Raw genomic sequence first — 19748 nt, 5'->3', positions numbered from 1 at the left:
CTCACAGGAAACGATGGGCTCATTGCGGAGAGTGGACCAAGAGAAGGGCACTTTAGAAGATATGGGCGGTACCCTAGCACTCACAGCAGGTTCAAACTACCCAGAATCTAAGTGGAGTTAACTTTTGTTTCCCAGTAACACCGGCCAGGCTGGTGGGGGGGGGGGGGAGTCTCGCACTTCCAGGAATGGTCCACTTATCCTCTCAGCCAGGATCTCAGCAGACATGGAGGTGAGAACACATCAGTAGGGAAGAGAAGGTCTGTTCCACTGCCTCGTCCCTTCTCCCAGTCCCAGCAGAATGTTCAGATGAGAATGATCTAGAGCCAGAGGCCAGACAGCAGGAGCGTGAAAGAGGGGTGATGGGGGAGAAGGGGAGCAGAGAGAGGAGCAATGAGACTGAGGCATCAGGCAGATCCAGAAGTGGACCTCGGAGCCAGTCCTTCCTGTTGTGGTAATTGACTGTCTCTGAGCGGGAGGGGGAGTACAGGCAGTGAGTACAGCTGTGCTTGGCTGACCCATGTCAGGTGACACCTGGAGACACTGTAGCCAGAATGACATCCTGCCTCTGCTTGCTCCCTTCAAGTTCCTGCCCTACTTTTACCTGCTCTGGCTGCATCCTACACTGGGCTCCCAGTTTATTGGTTTCTGGCTCCAAGGCTGTGCTTTTCCCCCTGGGTACCAGCTGGCCTCCTTCCCCCTGCCAGTCCTCGCAGGACTGACTCTCTGGCTTGGCCATGGGCCTCTCCTGTGAGGCACTCAGTGGCCAGGGCTCCTTGACTGCCCCCTGGGAGAGTGAGCCAGGGTGAAGAGACTGTGTCCAGACAGGATGTCAGCAGCGTGACGAAGACACAGCTATTGCTGGACTGCAAACTAAGGGAGGGGGCACTGTAGACCCTTGACTGCCATCTCTCTTGAGGAATTTATTTTGGCCCCAACTCTAAATACTGCCATCAATTGTTACCTGGACTTCAGTAAACATTATAGGATACTTAATGGCATGTTACTTACAGAATTATTTTTATGTTAAGTTATTAAAGGACAAATGTGGGAAACAGCTGGAAACTAACGAGGGACAGTGACTCGATTTACCAGGTTTTGTTCCCAGTTACAAACTGTTTCTTAGAAAGAAAAAAGAACAAAATGCAATTTGAAAGTAGGTATAAATTACAGTAAGCCAGGTTATTTAATTGTTCTTAATTTAAATTTGAATTTTTATTTTGACATTTTACAAACTTTAATTTTATATTTCGGGTACTCTGACTGATGTCAGACTATTCTGAGTTGGGAAGCATTCTCTGTTAAACTTCCCTACCCACTTTGATCATGTTCTAATAAAATACACAACACGAGCTAATAATCTCATCATGTCCTTCTTTCTTAACTACTTTCTAGCAGTTTGGGGAGAACTCTTCTTTTAAAGCAATATAGTTGAGTAAGAACTTTCTGTGCAAACATCTAGATATTAAGAAGTAACTACTGATATAATAACAACTCTAAATGCCTGATAACAGGAAGTAGTAAAAATGCTTTTCAGCCCTGGCCGGGTGGCTCAGTTCATTGGAGCATCATCCCATGCACCAGAAAAAAAAAGGCTACATGTTCAATCCCTGGTTGGCATGCACACGGGAAGCAGACGATCAATGTTTCTTTCTCTCTCCCTTTCTCCCTCTCTCTAAAAAATCAATAAAAACCATACATTCAAATGAGGATTTTTAAAAAATAACTAAAATTTAAAAAAAAATACTTTTCATGGGAAAGAACCACTAGTTCCAACAATTGATGTCATCTTACTTTGTAAAGCTTCAAATTAAAGCACAGCCTGTGCAGAAAGGAAGAGGCAGCTGTGACAATGGGGAAGAACACCTAAGGCAGCAAAGAGCAAAGGTGCACACTTATCCCTTGAGACTCCTTATTTCTTATCACGGCACCTTGATACATGATATGCTTTTTACCATCTACTATTTTACCATTCTTTTTGTGTTTTTCAAGCAGAGGAGTTGCTTTACAGTGTTTTAATTCATTAAAGTGTTTATTCCTAGCAGTCAAATATTGGAAATAACACATTACCTTTTTAAGCAATCCAGCCTCCGTAGGTAAGGGGGCAGCCACCTCGTTGGCGGTCTGAGAGAACTGGGATTCCCCGCTGTGCAGTGTGGACTCCTGGTATTCCAGAGCCACCTGTCCTCCATCCACCACCAGAGCTCTGGAAAGAGTGGAAACAGTTATGTCAACAACCTGTCAAGAATGCTGGAAAGTCATGAAACCCAAAGGCATATTTCTTCGTATGTACAGCTGACCCTTGAACAATACAGTTGAACTTGCAGTTCAAGTTGAACTTGAATATGCAGATTTTTTCCAATACAGTCACCCTTCTGTACACATTGGTTTTGCATCCATGGATTCAACCAACCACCAACCAAAAACAATAATTTCAATCAGCAGCTGGGAGTCCGTGGATGTAGAGAACCAATTGTATGCATTGTTTTATGCTATTTTATATAAGGGACCTGATTATCCATGGATTTTGGTATCCAAGGGGGGTCCTGGAACCAATCCTGCATGGATACCAAGGGCCAACTGTACTTAAGTTTTGGGGGGCAGTGTCAAAAGTTATATGCGAATTTTTGACTGCATAACCCTTGTGTTGTTCAAGGGTCAACTATATTTCCAATCAACCAAAATAACGAATCATTCCTCAAAACCTACGAAGGGTTATAGATAATTTGGTACTCTCATAACACATTTATAAATGAATCTTGATGACTTCGCCATGTGGCTAACAAAATTTTTTAAATTTGATTTTTTTTAAATAAAATTCTTTTAAACCCTATGCAGAAAACAAATTAGGGACAGGTAGGTAAATAGCTAGATAGATTTTGGAATGAAAGCAGTCCAATTTCATTTTATGATGTCTTGGTTGTTCTGTCATTGATCTTGTGAAAAAAATTGTTAAGTTTCCCGAAAATTGAAAATAAAGTGAAAATTAAATCTCAGTTAGGGAGAAATTTAGGCAATGCCATGAAAAGGGAACTGTTCCCAGAATTATAATATTTATTAGACTTACAAAAAAATGAAAACCAGTCAAGTCACAGAGTTCTAGCACTTGGATGGTTGCTTACCCAAAAGTCATTTCCTTTATCCAAACCCCCAGCCTTGCCTCCATGCTCCACGCCCCACACTTTCTTCACTGATGACCCTGATTTTGTTCAGCTGTCCATCCTCCATGTGCCTCAGAGGAAGAAGCTTCTGGCCCGAGAGTCAGTTGTGATCAAACTAATCCAGGTGTCCTCTATCCTCGCTAGCAACTGATTTAGACCTATACCCAATTGACTGAGGTCTCCCTGATCCTCTAGAGTGTTTGTCCTTTGCCCTATTTATCTGGTGCAATTCAGCCAACAGGATGTGGGGAAGTCTGCTGAAGGAGCCAGTGGAAGGCCTTTCTTTGGGAAGAAGGACTACAGAAAGCAGCACTTCTTCCCTGTTGGCCTGGGTCCTGCCAGCATGTGATAAAGGTGACAGCTACCTCGGGACCATGAGTGGCATTGCCTTAAGGAGAACAGATGGAGGACAGAGCAAGGCAGAAATACGAGAGCAACTTGAGTCTTTAAATATATTGCTGAGCAATTGAATTAACTAATCCTAGACCTGCCTAGCTCTGAAGGTCTTGTTATGTTTCATAATAAATGCCCCATTTGTTAAGTCATTTTGAGTTGGATGTTCTCTGTTATCTGCAACTGAGCATCCTAACTAATACAAGGGTTGGTATACTTCTTAAGTATGTTATTAAGGCTGGGGATAAAAATACTGGAGCAAGATATGGGCTTTGAATGAAGAATGCTAATGAAGTAGAAAAAGAACTAAAAAATCCAGGGCTTTCATATTTCACAGAAGAAATGCAAGATTCTGTGGAATTTCTACAATATGCCAATGATAAAAAGATAACTACGGTGAAATACTAACACTAGTATTAGTATTAGTATTAATACTAAAATTAGTAACACTAATACTAATACTAGCAGCAGTATCTCCCTGCTGCTGTACATAAATCAATAGGGTAATGTCAGCTAGAGAGAGATGTGTGGCATAATTTGGAGAACTTGAGTGTGTACATCTTTGTTTTGGAAAACATTCTCTGAATTATAGAAAATGTGAAGATGTATTAGCAGCAAAAATTTCTTTTTGTCTTCCTTCAATTACCATAAAAGTAATATTTGTATAGAGTGAAGGTAATTCAGTCAGTATCAAAGGGAACTGAAATGAAAAATAACTTCTTTAGCCACATTACAATTTCATTCTGCATGGCTAACTACTCTGAACAGTTTCCTCTTGTGAGGAAACATTTTATGCCACACGTAAGCCAGTTTGAATCAGTATGTATGAAGGGAGAGAAAAACGCCCTCAGAAAAATTTAGATAACCACTGAAAAAGTAGACAAGGCATTATAGCCTTAACATGGATACATCAAAACCTATTTTTATTATAGTAATTGTTCCACTGACCCTGCACCACAGGGCTCACCTGTCCTCTGCTCACACATGAGCCAAGAAGGGCTGCAAGCAAGAAAAAGGACCAGTAAGACTTGAAAACTGATTCCAACCACTTCAGTCTTATAAATTGTAGAAGTAAACCAGAAGTTCATAGGAAGTCTGCCACTTTTAATGTTTGTTCTCTCTGGGGAAAAATACGTGTGCCCATTGAATGAACTGAGGGAGCGCAGAGATAAACACAACTATGCGTGTTGTTGCAGGTGGGCACCCACATGGAGTTCAATCTTCCTGCTGGATACTTACGTACTGGTGCTGTGTGATTAAAAGCTGTCAAAGGTGTGCTTTCTATACATTTTGCTTGTGATCCAGTCCCTGCCTATAGTATAGGATCCTTTTTGCCTGCACGTAACAAAGGCCAATTCATAAAAGCTTCATCAAAAATGAACTTCATGACTGTGTATAAAACAGGAGGGGTGAATGGAGTTGGTTTAATCCATTTATTCAGTTGCTGCTGAATCAGTGGCTGTGGCAATTCCGGTCATCACCTACGGGTCTGATAGTTCCAGAAGATGAGAAGATGATCTCTTCCTGTGCACCTGGCTTAGTGGTGAGGTCTTCCCAGAAGCCACCTGGCTGACCTCTCTGCATGTTTCATCCCTATACCAAACCGGTCACTGCACTGACCCCCTCAAGGCTGGGGCCTCAAAGGCATCACTGTGCAGAGTGGGCACCTGAACAAATGGGTCATTTGGGGAAAAAGTTGTAGGGGAGGGAGTGGAAATGAACGCTCATGTGTGTTACATCACCTCCCTAACCTCGTCTTGAAACATGTTTGCCACACTTACTAGACTGTTGGTAGAAGTAGAGCAGATAACATATGATTGAATTTGAGTTATCAAAGGAGAAACATTCATGATTTTAGCCTCATAGCATGTTGGACCCAGGGAACCTGCTTGCCCTCCTGATTTGGGGGATCAACTAACAAGGCAGCATGCTATCCAAGGGTCAGTTTTATGTGTTTGGGGTCATGATGAAAGGTAGGTTTCTTGCCTCAACCACCAGAAAAAGGGGAAGACTATTACAGATTGTCCAGGGAAGGTCCTTGCTTCACCCATAATTCTGAAACAGGAAATGCTGAGCTGTGGTACAGCCAAGAACCTCTGACCTCCCTCTGAGGGGAGGAGGAGCTGGAGGTGTTGGCTGACTTCCCTTTCCTCCTGACCCACATCCAGGCCCTACAGCTGGGCACCTGGCCACAGGAGCCATTATGTCAAAGTCTGTTCCAGGATTTGGTTGGGAGGTAAAGAAAGGCCACAGGAGGGCTAAGGGGGCTTCACAAGCAGATCCTGACTTCAGCACAGCTTCCCACCCGAGCCCCGAGGCCCGGAGAGATGCTCAGGCCAGCTGAGGGCCATCGTCTAGTTCCTCTCTCGTGTCAGATGCAGAACTGCTCACAGCAAACGTATTGCACGGATTTGTCTCCCGAAGCACAATCTTCACAGAGTGTTACATGGAAATCACAGACCTGGAATCTGCCAGAGGGTCTCTGGGCCCTACGTTAACCTTTTAAACAACTTCCAGCTTTCATTTTTTCAGAAAGTGTGTTTAGATCTCCTACTATGTGCTAAACGTCAGAGGACACAGCGGAGAGCAACCCCACTCCCTGCTCTCAAGGACATTAGGCCTCTTAGGCATAGAGGCCCATCGAGAGGGCAGCGGCATCTTCATTCTAAATAATGGTTCCACGTGGAGCTAGACACGGAGCAGTCTCCCTAGCCTGCAGACCAACCCAACCTTTGTAAGTGTTCGCTGACAGGAAAGGCCCACTGGAAAGTTCGTTTTGTTTATTCCAAAGAGCAAATGTTAGTTTAGCTCCCGATGAGTGAGAGGGGATAGGTGGTCCCTAGCAAGGCTAAGCTTGGCTGCCTGGTGAGAAATTTAAGATTTGAAAATGGAAGTACAGTTTCTTTTGTGAATAGTTACTACTGGTCTTCTATTAAGGACATCACCTATTGGGCTAACAAAAAATAAGACAGAATAAAATAAAATCCCCCAAACACTGCCTACTGGTCTGGAGTTTCAGTAGAGGATAGTTTATTAATTTGCTAATTACAACCTGTACTTTTTTTCATTTGAGCACAGAGGGTACATTGCCAGAAGTGAAAGGGCTTCAGTGTTTGGTACTTTATTTGACTCAGACTCCTAACTAAGTGGAATATTGGCCACCTCGCTCCACTACAGTCTATGTTTCTTTTTCATTTTTAAAAACCAGATTGCCTTTCTCCCTGGAGATGAAGTTGGTAGAAAATTAATAATGGCAAGATTGTTTGCTCTTTCTAAGTTAAAAAGAGCCATTTCCAAACAAATCCAAGCTTTGTGGGGCTGAAGCTTACATAATTTGGGTGGCTCTCTCTAAGAAAAAGAAAACTAAATAAATACCTTGCTTTTTCAGTATTTACAGCACAAAGGCCTCTTTGCAGCCTTGGGAGTGGCCCTTGAAGTTTCAGTCTCCTTTGCTTCCTATCCACCCGCTGGGGTTTCCTATTTTGGTCTACTCCATCCCGTGGTCCCTCCCACACTGTTATATCTAGGGCTCAAGATAAAGCAAGTGAGATGGGTGTTCCTATCTAACGGTCCTTGCTTCGGAGGTATTGTACAGTAAAAGACTGAAGCGAGATACCCAAGGAAAGGTTCAGGGCTACCTATTGGGTGTAAATTGAGGCTGCACTGCCACCTATTGTCCGCTCAAACGATTATTAGCGTGTTTGAATAGTTGGAGCTGTGATTTGAAATTTGCCACAAGATGCCTTCATCTGCACTGAATTATTCCCTCAAGAGAACTGAAGAGATTGCATACCAAAGACACGCTTCTGAGTTAAGGCAGTGGCTGTAAGACTCCATAAGTTTCCTGGCCACAAAGAAGGGAGAAAACCTTATTCACTAACAAACAGCATTGATTGTGCAAGCAGAATTTCTTTGTTGCAACTATTAAACAGTAAAGAGCCACCATTGACTGAGCAACTTCTATGCTGCTAACATTGGACCCTGCATAAAATTACAGATATATACCATGAAATAAATCCAGGCCTGCAGAGGCCCCTAGTGATGACCTGGTGCCGATCTGCAGAGACGTGGGCTCTGAGAAACCAAGAGACTGACAAGCTGAGGGCCTGCTGGTTACCCATGTGGGTGGAGTGAGAAGCCAGGCTCACAAAGAGGCATCCGATGACAGTGTGACAACAGAGCCATGTAAATCTCTCCTGTCTCCAGGGGCAGAACTGCCCCCCCCCAGATCTATTTCCCTTGAAAAATCAAGGATTTCCAATTTATAGAATGGTATTTTTTTTCAGAAGCAATGTTGTATTCAAATTTATATTTTTCTCAGCTGAATAAGAAATGAACTATGGCAATTGTGTACCTATGTATTTCAGAGTCATACCAAACTGGCCATTAGCTATGCAATCTTGGGCTAATTAACTTCTCTAAGTCTCAGTTTCCTTTATCTGCAAAAGGGGGATTATGATCAGATTGCCATGAGAATTCAGTCAGGTGATACTCTTAAAATGCTTAACCTAGCACTGGCACGCAGTATAGTGCTCAATAAGTATCAGCTGTTTTAAGTATGCATGTATACAGATGCCAGCTGACATTTCCTAGATAGTAACTTGCTAGATACCCTGTGTCTGACTAGGGAATTTATCAAGCTCAATTACAAAGTGATATCGAAATGAGAACGTCTGAGTCAGAAGATACCTAGAGATGATCCAGTGACCCAGCATCTCCTACAGGTGAGCTCACTGAGGCCCAGGACATTCGCTGTTCAAAGTCACAGGGCTAATTAAGGGCAGAGTAGGCGGTAAAAACCCCACCTCATTCCCAGTTCCGAGACTAATTTCAAATTCTCGGTAGATGAGTTTCATAATTAGAAAATACCCAGTTAGATGGAGAAATACATAAAATTCCTTATGCTCAATCAAGTTTAAAAAATTCAAAACATCTTTATAATTTTACCTGTGTAAGGAATACTACATCATTAATACAAGGATTTAGCAGCTGCAAATGGTATAGAAGTTTTCAATGCAGAAAATCTGCCATCTAGTGGTTGTATAAGAGCATCAATCCTTTTTAGTAGTGGTGTTTTTGTGAAAAATAACACTCTGGTGCCACTGGCCTCCACTCCTGGCTGCCTCCATCTTCCCCAGCCTCCTTATTTTTTTTTTAAGCAAGAAATGTATTTACTGTCATTCATTGCCTAGTGGACTGGCAGATGCCACTAACAAATGGTAAAAAATTCTTCTACAGCTCATGTTTCCATAAAAACAATTTTCCAGTTACCATTTCAGAAGTGGAATAGAAACCCCACTAAAAATGACCAAAAAATTCCGTATCCGTCTAACCGCAGTGCGGTGTGCGTCTAATCTGGATGGTTTAAGCAGCGGCGCAGGCTGGAGGCCGTCTCCCAGCGAGCTGTGTGTGGCAGAAACGTCCAGCGACCCGCCCGCCGAATAGCAAACCGCCTCTCCGGCAAAGGCTGAGCCTCTGTCACCACGATTCCACTGTGTGAAATCAAAGCTTGGAGTGCCCCGGATTCTGTGAAAATTAACCAAGGTCTCTTAGGACGAATAACGTGTAGATTTTAGCTGTTAATCACAGCACATGACTCACAAACCATGAGGCCCACCCAGAACAAGGTGTGGCTTTGTTAGCGCTGGTCCTAGAGGGAGGAAGGATCTCATTCTGGGCAAGAGAAAAGAGAACCGGGGACTAGCAAGACTCAGGGAATCACCACCCGGAACCCTGGGAGAACTGGGGAGCTAAGGTCCATGGGAGTCTCGTGTTCTGGGCATGACTGCGCACGCACCCACTTGGGGCAGTTTACAGTCACGCATTTTTTCAGCATTCTTTATAACATTCAAGTTGGATGAGTTTAGTTTTCAGTCAGCAAAATATAAGAGAAGTTTTCTTGATTGCTGGTATTTTCCTTTTAAGGCTACTCAAATTCCTATCATCTAATAGCAGAGAAGAGAGAATATAGCTTTTCTTTTGGTGGCATATGTATTCACCAAAAAAAAAAAAAGACTGGCTGTTATCTTAGCTCATAGATAACACATTAATAATGCAACAGAGGGTATTTTACATTGCTCTCCTTCGCAACACAAAGCAAAGCTGTGGTGAGTATACTGCCATGGAGCAGGCAAGGAGCAGGTTGACAGGCAGAATACGGTACAGGTGCGAGGGTAGAGAAGCGCCAACTCGGAGCCCTCTCGCTTCTATAACCCCACCTCTGATCACTGACCAAGTGGCTCTTTGTCATCACATCCCAGCTTGCTTTGCATAAGAAGCCTTTGTTGGACATGCTGCAGGGAAGCCCAGTAGGGTGTTAGCCACCTTACTTGATACAGATGGTCCCTGACTTACGATGGTTTATGGTTTTCACCTTTACAATGGTGCAAAAGTGAAAAGTATTCAGTAGAAACTGCACTTTGAATTTTGCATATTGATCTTTTCCTGGCTAGTGATAGGCAATATGAGCCTCAGCTCCCAGATCCTGAGTGCAAATAACTGATACTCTACGGTGCATTTATTATATTAGATGATTTTGCCCAACTGTAGGTTCATGTAAGTGTTCAGAGCACATATAAGGTAGGCCAGCCTAAGCTAAGATGTTCAATAGGGTATATGCATTAAATGCATTTCTGACTTAGAGTATTTTCAACTTACAATCAGCTTACCCGGTTGTAACCCCATGGTAAGTCAAGGAGCACCTGTATTCTATGGGTACTGAAAAGAGACCTTTCTCTCATCCTTAAGTACTAAAAAAGTTTTCTTATTTTCACCTGTTATCTTTCAGACAATGTGGACTGTGTACCTGATCATGAATCAATTTTAGTAGTTATGTAGAACTTTATGAATGTACATTTCTATAAAGAATTGCCTCTCTGGCCTTATCACACTATTATTCCTTTGGTTTTCTGATCTTTCCCTATTTACACCTATTAATTGGATGCAAATGACTGTAAATCCTTTGGAGGAAAAAGTGATGGGGTGTTGGTTATAAATGTGAAATGTGTTGCTTCCAGCTCCCCAGTATAACATCCTGGTTATCTTTGTCCATTCCAACTACTACTGCCCTATTTCCAAACCTTACTACCCCTTCCATTTAGAGTTTTCCAGCCCTCTAGAGTTTTCCAGTCTCTCCTGCACCCTTTGACCCATGCCAACATTACAAATAGAACAATGTCCCTCATGTACTCTCCAGCTTGAAAACCATTCAATGTTCAGCACCGTCTATAGAACTAAGTCCTAATTCACAGTCTCCTATTGAAGCTCCTCCACCTTCTGAACCTGGTCTACCTTTTCAAACACAGTTCCCTTACACACACTTTGTTACAGCAGGTGTGCTGTATTTTAGCTTCATTATAATCACTGGTGACCCTTTCTCTCATCTCCGAGACTAGGGTCCTTAAGGGGTTCATGTGTATGATTCCCTCTATTTCAGCCACAGCATATAACCACATCTGTCACATCACAGATGTTCAGGAGGGTTTGCTGGGTGAGTGGCTGCAAAGTTCCTTCTGCAAAGATGGTCTGACTCATGCCTACAGCAGCTGCTGTGGGCCTGCTGCTGTTTATGACTGTTTCAAATAACTTCAATATAAAGCTTTGGTTCAAAATGCCTCTTCCTAATCACGATCGTTGCATGCTAGGCTGGCCTGTCCATCGTCATTTTCTAGATGGCTATGGTGATGTCACACACTTTGAAGTTACTTTATAGCAACTTTAATGTGCACCATCTGCTTTCCTTGTCTCCTTTTGCCCCACCTTGGCTCACCAGTCCAAACTGACTGTGCTGCCAACAACCATCAGTAAAAGCCTGTGAGACTCTGGGGTCCCTAAGAACCTGCCACCGAACTTGTCTGCCTTTGTTAGTTCCTTCTAGGCACTCAAAGTATTAGCTTCCTCACCGCTGAGCTTTGATCATGCTGCATGCCTGTAAATACTGCTTCATGGCATTTCAAGATGCAGTGAAACTTCCAGAGAAATTATATAATTATTTCTTGTATCAAATTTTTTAGCACGTATTATATTTGCTGAACTTATAAATACCTACTTTCCTTACAAATCAAATAGTCTCAAATTTCTCAGAGCTATAATTCACAGATTTAATGGCCCTACTTAATATATTCTTACCTTATGGTGGTCTGTAAATCTTACAAACCTAGAAGTGAACATTGACTCTTTAAACATTACTTGTGAGACATCCAAAACATTCCCACACATAATATATGGTGCTGATAGTAAATGCCCATGATGATAATGTGAAACTAGAGAAATTATTTTTAAATACGAGAGTCTTTATTGTTTTCACTTTGTCAAGATAATTCTTATGAAAACTTGTTTTTATAGCAGTTTTCATAACTGTCAATTTCATCATGTTTGACTTGCTCAATTTCCAAATACCTGGCAGTGGTTCAATGATTAATGTAAAATGCTCAGTAATTAGTACATAATTGTCTGAATCAGATCTTTAAAGGGCCTCCCCCACCCACCTGCACCAGGTGGGTAAATTCCACAAGGGACCAGAGTTGCTTAAGGGCCTCTTAGATACATCCTTTAGTAGTGACTAGAATTATCATCATGTACTTAATGAATAAATTCAATTAGTGTTTTTAATTGATGCTAATGTTACAAAAGAAAACTCTAATTAAAAATCATTTCTAACAAAATGTAATCTTTATTAACCAATGTCATCCCAATAAACTCAATTAAAAAAGAGAATAATGCAGAACATACTACAGACACATCAGGAATATAGGTTTTTTGACTGAAGACAATGAAAAGGTTATGAAGCTGAATCTGAGAATAGACTGTTAGTTATCATCTCAGCTCTTATCAGCTGAAATCCCCTAAGGTGTGTGAGGCAAAAAGAGATGATCACTGTGTCTCCATTCTCCATCTAGCTTAATAAAGTTGTCCTAGCAGGGATGTTAGTCACAAGCTCCAAATGTCAGCTTCAAATGCCCTATGGGGGCGGGGTGGGGGCCACTCCAACACCACTTTACCTCCTTCTCCCCTCTCTCCAAACTGAGCCTTTCAATTGTGGTCGGGAGATTTGTTTGTCCTTCCCTCATGCACATCGTGCTTCACTATTTCTATATCTCTGCTTGGGCTTCCTATTCATTCTTTCCCCTTTCCTCTTTGGAATCTCTGGCTATCAAATTCTATCCTTCAACTTCAAAATTCACTCCCTCCAGGGCTTCACTGCTTGTGGTGAATCTTGTGTTTTTACCCCTTGGCGATTTAGTTTATACTAAAGGAAATTCCAATTTACAACAGGACCATGTGCCAAAACTTTTTTATGATGAAAAAAAAAAATGGAAAGGAGAAGAATGCCAACATGAATCACAGAATAATATTTCAATATTATTTCAACTTAAGAAGGCAATAAACCAGTCTCAAATATAGTATTGCTTTTTCTCAAATATAGATTATTCTCTGTTTGGAATAAGAATTTTTGAGAAAGAGCAGCTTCAATTAGAAAGAAATGATGGCTAGAAAAATTTTCAGAGCTGACAAAGAGGCTTTTCAGGGCTTTGCTGTTACCAGACCTAGATGATTGTTTTTTTCTAATCTCACATCAAAACACATGGTTTTCCCTTTCCTTCAAACACACTTATCCCCCTACCTGTGCCCTTGGGCTGTACAACCATCAATGAGGGATCATAAGTTATTGCGGCATGAAAAGAGACACAGGGGATGGAAAGAAAAAGAAGAGGAAGGGCAGTGAGGGAAAGGGGAAATTGTTTCTTTGGCCAAGACTAAAAAGGAAAAGGAGAGGAAAGTATTAAAAAAAAAAGGCGGGGGATGTGCTTAGGAGGGCAGAGAATTCCCACGTGTGGAAATCACGGAGCTGAGGAAGGAGAGGAGAGGCAGAAGAAAAGAGGCAGCTTGCACCCAGTTCTCCAAGGAAACTCCAAGGCCCCACAGCTCCCCAGGCTGAGCAGAGCCTCCAGGCCCGTGGACCTGCATTCGTGCCCTTCAGCTCTTCACACCTACAGGACTCAAGGGCATGCAAATATCAGGTGAGTGACAGTAACTGGTCTTGAGCTTTTAGGTTGAAAGTTAGGAAAGACCATTTTTCTAAGTCGAAACCAGTTAAATATGACAATTTCTTATGGTTTAACCTAGTTTTATTCATGAAGGGTTCGTATTAGATCTTCTGGGAATATATATCATTTCTCAATTCAGTTACAGGCTTTTGGGGAGTTATCATCTTCTATCCCTATAATCTGAACTCAGTATAAAATAAATGCTTTTCCTTGGTCAGGGATGATATAAAACAAGTTTTTTCTTGTGGCACTGATTGAGAACCTGGGCTGTCAGCACTGAGAGTTGAATCACTAAACCACAGTGCGTTCTGTTCCAAGAAAATATTTATTTTGTTTAACAGGATTTTAAATTAGGGAGTGTTATCTCAACAGGTAGGATGAAGATTTGTGAGTCAATAAGATCTACGTACACAGATCTTTATTTTTGTATTCAAGATGAAGGTAGAAAGTTTCACAATGTTTCACTGTATTACTGTTATTGTTTCGCTGCATAGGCACAGCAAACACAAAGAAGTTTATTCATTTTTTTTACTCAAAATATCTTCATTTGGCTTTTGTAATAAAAGATGTTTTAATATTGCCAATACTTCAAAAAGGAAAGGAACTTGGTTTTATAAATCAGATAATAGGACACATCAAAATGCTTCTAAAAATGAGCAATTCATAAAATCCAACAGTAGAAATACGGTTATTAAAATTTTCATTTAGCATATTGTTAAAATGGAAGAAAATGGCTATTGGCATTTTCCCACCTTCAGTAACTGCTGTTTACTAAAAAGAATCAAAATAATGTTATTAGCAAAATTAATTTTCTAATCTATCATCTCTTCTTGTTTCCCTTTAAAATGATAGAATCTTAGGGTTCCTTCCATTTAAGAACTAATCAAAATGAATTTTTTTCTCTTGTTACCAAATTTAGCAGTTACAGCTCATCATTAGACTTCAAATATGAGAAAACCATATACTTGCAATTACTATTAATTTATATAAAATATTCTTGAAAACAGAAAAGATGTATCATGAAAATGTTACATAATCATTCCAATGAATCACTCATTGTATCCTTTCACTTCCCCATCAAATAGTTCGTGTGCATTACTGAGAGAAAAGGAAGATTTTTGTCAACCTAATTAAACATTGGATCCCCCACTTAAAAGGCAAGCAAGGTAGAGAGAAACCAAAACACATTGGAGCTTACTATTTATCTGGTTACAGAGCCAGCCATAGGTGAAGGGGTGAAATCTGACAGTAACCCTCGTCTCCCCTCCCCTGTGGCTTTCTCTGCATTTTCTCTCTTTGCCTCCTCACTGCAGATCCCAGGGTTTTCTTGTGGTTCCATACCCATGGTTGGACAGAAAGGTGATCTAATAAAAGTAAATAATATGAAAGACCTATTCACTTACTGCATGTGCTGGGATGAACAGTGGCCCCCAAAATTCACATTCACCTGGAACCTCAGAATGTGACCTTATTTGAAAATGGGTCTGTGCAGAGATCATTAGTTAAATTAAGGTGAAGTCATAATGGACTCAGGTGGGCACTAATACGTGACTGCTGTCCTTACAAGAAGAGGGAAGTGGACACAGAGGCAATGATATACAGGGACTCGGGGGAAGAAGTCCATGTGATGCCGGAGGCAGACATGGTGGGATGCAGCTGCTAGCCTAGGAACTCGAGGGCTGCTCCCCACAACCAGAGGGCAGGAGGGAGAGACCAGGTCCTGCCTGGAGCCCGCAGAGGAAGCATGGCCCTGTCAACACCCCGGTTTCCCGTGTCTGGCCTCTGGGACTGTGAGGGATACGTTTCTGTTGCTTGTAAGCTATCCCATTTGTGGTAATTTGCTAGGGCTGAACTGAAAGCATTAAAAAAAAAATTCTAGGAGAGGGCAATGTTTACTGCAAAGAGAAGAAATAACAGGTATGTCTGGCATTAATAAAAACCCAGAGAAGAGATTTTTTAGAGAAGTGGGCCTTCTGAGTTCCTTTCAAATGCAACTCGGCATGTGCCAGCCTCCCTGCCAGAGGTGGGGGCCTGACTGGGCAGAGTGGAGCCCTTTACTAAACATTCTGGAGGGAAGAAAAGAAATAAAAAGAATGCATGCACTTTGGCATCCAGGGCCCTTCAAAGACACCAGAAGCCCTGAAGTGAAAAATGCTGCCCCAGTTAACAAGAAACCCTGACATAAAACCAAGAGCAACAGGAGTACTAAGAGGGAATCTCTGAGTTCGAGAGAACTGCTTATCCCTATACAAGGCTCTTTCAAATCCAAGCAAAGTTATACCACACATCAAAATTAATTCCAGGTGGCTGAAAGAATTAAATGCAAAAATATCAAATCACAAAGTTTAGAAAGCACAATATAGTATGTTAGGAGATGATATAGGACACAAAACAACTTCCTAAGAATAATAATAAAGGAAATAAAAAAGAAAAATACTGGTAATTTTACTAAGCAAAACTTTAAATTTCTTATACTTTGTTAAATGGTAATAACAAGCCAAAAAGTATATTTTCAGCAAAAATATCCAACAATTGGTGAAGAGTCACACTGGGTAAAGAAACCATACAAATGTATAAGACAAATACTAGCCAACCCAGGAAAATAGAAGAAAGAAAAAGTTAATGAAGATATTTTTCCACACTCAGTACTAATCAAAACAAGCAAATTAAAGTAACAATAGATAAAAAAATTAAATTAATAATTCACAGTGCTTTTACATACTGCTGGGAGACATACTAATTGCTATAGCCTTTTAGTAAGTAATTTATTAGTACTTACAATAAGACTTAAAAATGTTAATATATCTATACCCTGTGATTCTACTTCTAGGGAACATTTATAGAGCAATAACTAAAGAAGCAAAGCTTTACTTACAAAAATGTTTATGGCAGTGTTATTTATGATTACATTTGCAAAGAACTCAACCAATTCAGGTAATTAAGTAAATTATGGACTATCTATATTATGAAATGCCTTTAAGTCACAGAGGTAAAGCCTATGATATAATAACAGGTTGAAAAGTAGAATAAAAAAATTATGTATCAAATATGTTAAATAGCCAAGAACAGACAGAAAGAAAATACACAAAAATCTTAAGAGTGGTCACCTCTGGCTAATTGGATTATAAGTAATTTACATTCTCTTCTGTATTTTCCACAACTGTTATACATTCTCCTATAATAAGAACAGTATTTAATTAAAAAGTTTTAAAACTGCTAATAGGCTCCTTGGGGAAGTCTAAATTAGGATTTTGAGTGGCAGTAGCAGAAAGTAAAACCCAGGTGATAGAACAGACCTTTTTACATCATCTAATAAAATATTAATGCACACATTCTACCTGCCAGTCTCAATTTCTTTTTCCCAATTCCTTAGGCCAATAATTCCCAACCTAGGTTCTGGGACGCCCCAGGTTATTGTCAATTATCTCACGGGAGTCACTTTTTTTTTCTTGGCTAGCTTCCAAGACACCATTTGTTTTTAAAATTTGTAAGGAAAAAAACATACTTGCAGGGAACTTCACCCTGTTTAAGGCGACCAACATCTGTTTTGATGTTTGTCAGAGAATTAAAAAGGAATCTTGGAAAGGTTCAAGATTCTTGCCACCGTGGTGGCAGCTAGATTGAGATGGAAACAGGAGAGCGAAGAATAATTCTGTTTGCTTTCCTCTTATGCACAACTTCACAATCATTTATTCTGCTCCAGCAGAGGTCAGGGTGCAAATAACTGAAGGGTTTCCGGGTCCATTTATTGTGTCTTTTCTCAGGGCTCTGTATCTTTTGGTCCTCATATAGCTTTGGCTTCTTTTTTGTAATCTACACACATTTCATAGAACAAATCAGTAAATGCATAAAATGGAACTGGTAGGGATTTGCAAGTAAACCTTTTATTTTTCACCCTGATTCTGGATAAAATCTTCCGGTTTAGTATTCTATAGCTTTCTTTTGGATCAGGAACAGGCAGGCCACGGCAATATAGGCCACATCTGGCCCACTGCCTGCTTCTATAAAGTTTTATTGGAACCACCACACAGTCCCTGTAGCATTGAAGTGTCTCCGGCTGCTTTTGAGCCACAGTGGTGGAACTGAGCAGCTGCAATGCAGACTGGATGGCTGCCTCAGATACCCGCTGTCCAGCCCAAACAGATGGCATGTGCTGACCCCTGTTGTAGGTCATAGACTCCTACAAGCTTGCTTGGCAGAGTATCTTCTTTTAGCATTTGTATCACCTTCATTGACGGGGAATAAGCACTCTTAAAACCCTAATAAATATTAACAGATAATTATAATGCAACATAAGCTCAAGTTTATCCAAGTGCGGATAAATTCAAAAACAGGAAAAATTCACTTGTAGTCCTAGATGTAGGTCCAAATGTGAATTATTCTCCTATCTACTTCATCTTCAGGACTGTTGTGGTTCTCCTCCAAGATGTCCCCTGTGACCCTCTCCCCCAGGTATCTATGCCTGTGTGTAGTTCCCTTGCACACACACAGGTAACATTCTCCCAATTCCAAGATGAGGTCACAAGCCTGTGGCTGCTCTTTCACCACTCGCTCCAGAGAAAGGCAGCTTCTGTGTCATCCTATGGAGACGCCCACACGGCAAGGGACTAGGACCTCCAGCCAATAACCAGGGAGGAGCTGAGGGCTCCTGAGGAGAATAATGGGAATGAGCTTGGAAATGAATCCTCCAGCCCCAGGCAACCTTTCGAAAGGCTGCTGCCCTGGCGGACAGCTTGACTGCTGCCTGTGAGAGACCCTGAGCAGCAACCACCCAGCTAAGCTGCTCCTGAGCTCCTGACCTGCCCAAATTGGGAGACGATAAAGGTGTGCTGTTTTAAGTCCCCAACTGCAGGGGTATTTTAGAAATAAATACACTTATCTCTGCTACCACTTACATATCCCAGTTTCTAGCTGTTAAGAGTCAGCTGCACAAAGACTGTCAGCCACAAAGTGTGGTCTTAGAAGTGAAGCATGACTGAGACCCGGCTCAGGCCACATGATAAATGTCACGGGCTGCAAACAAACTGGAGGCTTTCCTGCAGACTGTAAAAGCTCCAGGTCCATGCCAGCCATTAAAGCAGTTCTTCCACTCTGTGGCTACAATGACGTGTGCCAAAAATTGAAACGACTGAGATACTGTGTGGGCCCCCAAAGCAAGACAACGTTCACACCAGGAGGACTGAAAACCCACCAGAATGTGTCAACAGCCAGACCCCCAACGTGTCGGGGGAACAGAGCTCAAACGTCTTAGACCAGTGTAGGCTTCCAAGCAGCTTTCAGCCCCCCTTCTACTTTTACCAGAAGAAGTGAGTGATACCACAAATACTTACATTTCTGTAGCACTCTGTAATTTGAAAAGTGATGTTTTTATGTGTATTATATCTTTAATCCTCACAACAACCTGACTCATAGGTTTAAAGTAAGAGTCACCTTATTTTTTGTAAAAGGAGAAAGAGAATATTGGTATAAAATTAGAAAACTAGCATCTAATTATTTCTGAGAAGTATTGGGATGTTTCAAAGAGAATATGTAATGCCTGGCAGTTTAAGGGCCTCATTACTAGGATTCCACGTGAGAACTCCCCATTTTCCCCACTGGTTCAGTACCCAGAGTACACTCACCGGAATAACTTCTGTGTTTGTACTGGAGGGTGACATTCCTGACCCACAGTTGTTCAAGCCCTCCAATAACCTGATAATTACCCTGAGGACATACTCAGTCCTTACAGGGCGGGTGCTGTGTGTCCTTCCTCTCTGTGCCCCCACAGCTTGTCTTACAGTGAATTTACATTGAAGTCACTCAGCATCCCATAAAGGGAAGGAGGGAGGAAAACAGGAAGGGGATAAAGAGGTTTGCAGTACAAAATGGTTTTCTTCAGACTACAAGACCTATTGTCTTACAAAGCATATTTTAAAAAGCTGTATAGTTTCTCTTGCTGAACTTCCTTCTGTTTAACATTTCTGTGGTGACCAAAATCAGGCAGGAATCATTCATGGAAGAATAAAGCAGGGGAGAAAAGGTCCTATTTGAATTAATGGTGACTCATCTCCTAAGGAATCTAGGTTATGAGGTACAATTAAGAGACTATATTTATTGGAATATTTCAGTCTCAAAGAGCTTCAGGAGACAAGAGGCATCTAGAAGACAGCAG

The 19748-nt window shown here is 41.3% G+C and overlaps 1 protein-coding gene across 1 annotated transcript in view; it reads right to left on the bottom strand.

The window, feature by feature from the left end:
- Positions 1 to 2201, bottom strand: part of CRYBG1 (crystallin beta-gamma domain containing 1) — a 108006-nt gene extending 105805 nt beyond the window's left edge. Inside the window, exon 1 of the mRNA XM_028509694.2 lies at positions 2068 to 2201. The gene's annotated coding sequence lies outside the window, so the exon portion shown is untranslated. The remainder of the gene's footprint in view (positions 1 to 2067) is intronic.
- Positions 2202 to 19748: the final 17547 nt, after the last annotated feature.

Source organism: Phyllostomus discolor, chromosome 4 (genome assembly GCF_004126475.2).
Source record: "Phyllostomus discolor isolate MPI-MPIP mPhyDis1 chromosome 4, mPhyDis1.pri.v3, whole genome shotgun sequence".
NCBI classification, from domain to species: Eukaryota; Metazoa; Chordata; class Mammalia; order Chiroptera; family Phyllostomidae; genus Phyllostomus; species Phyllostomus discolor.
This window is presented reverse-complemented; position numbering and strand designations above follow the sequence as displayed.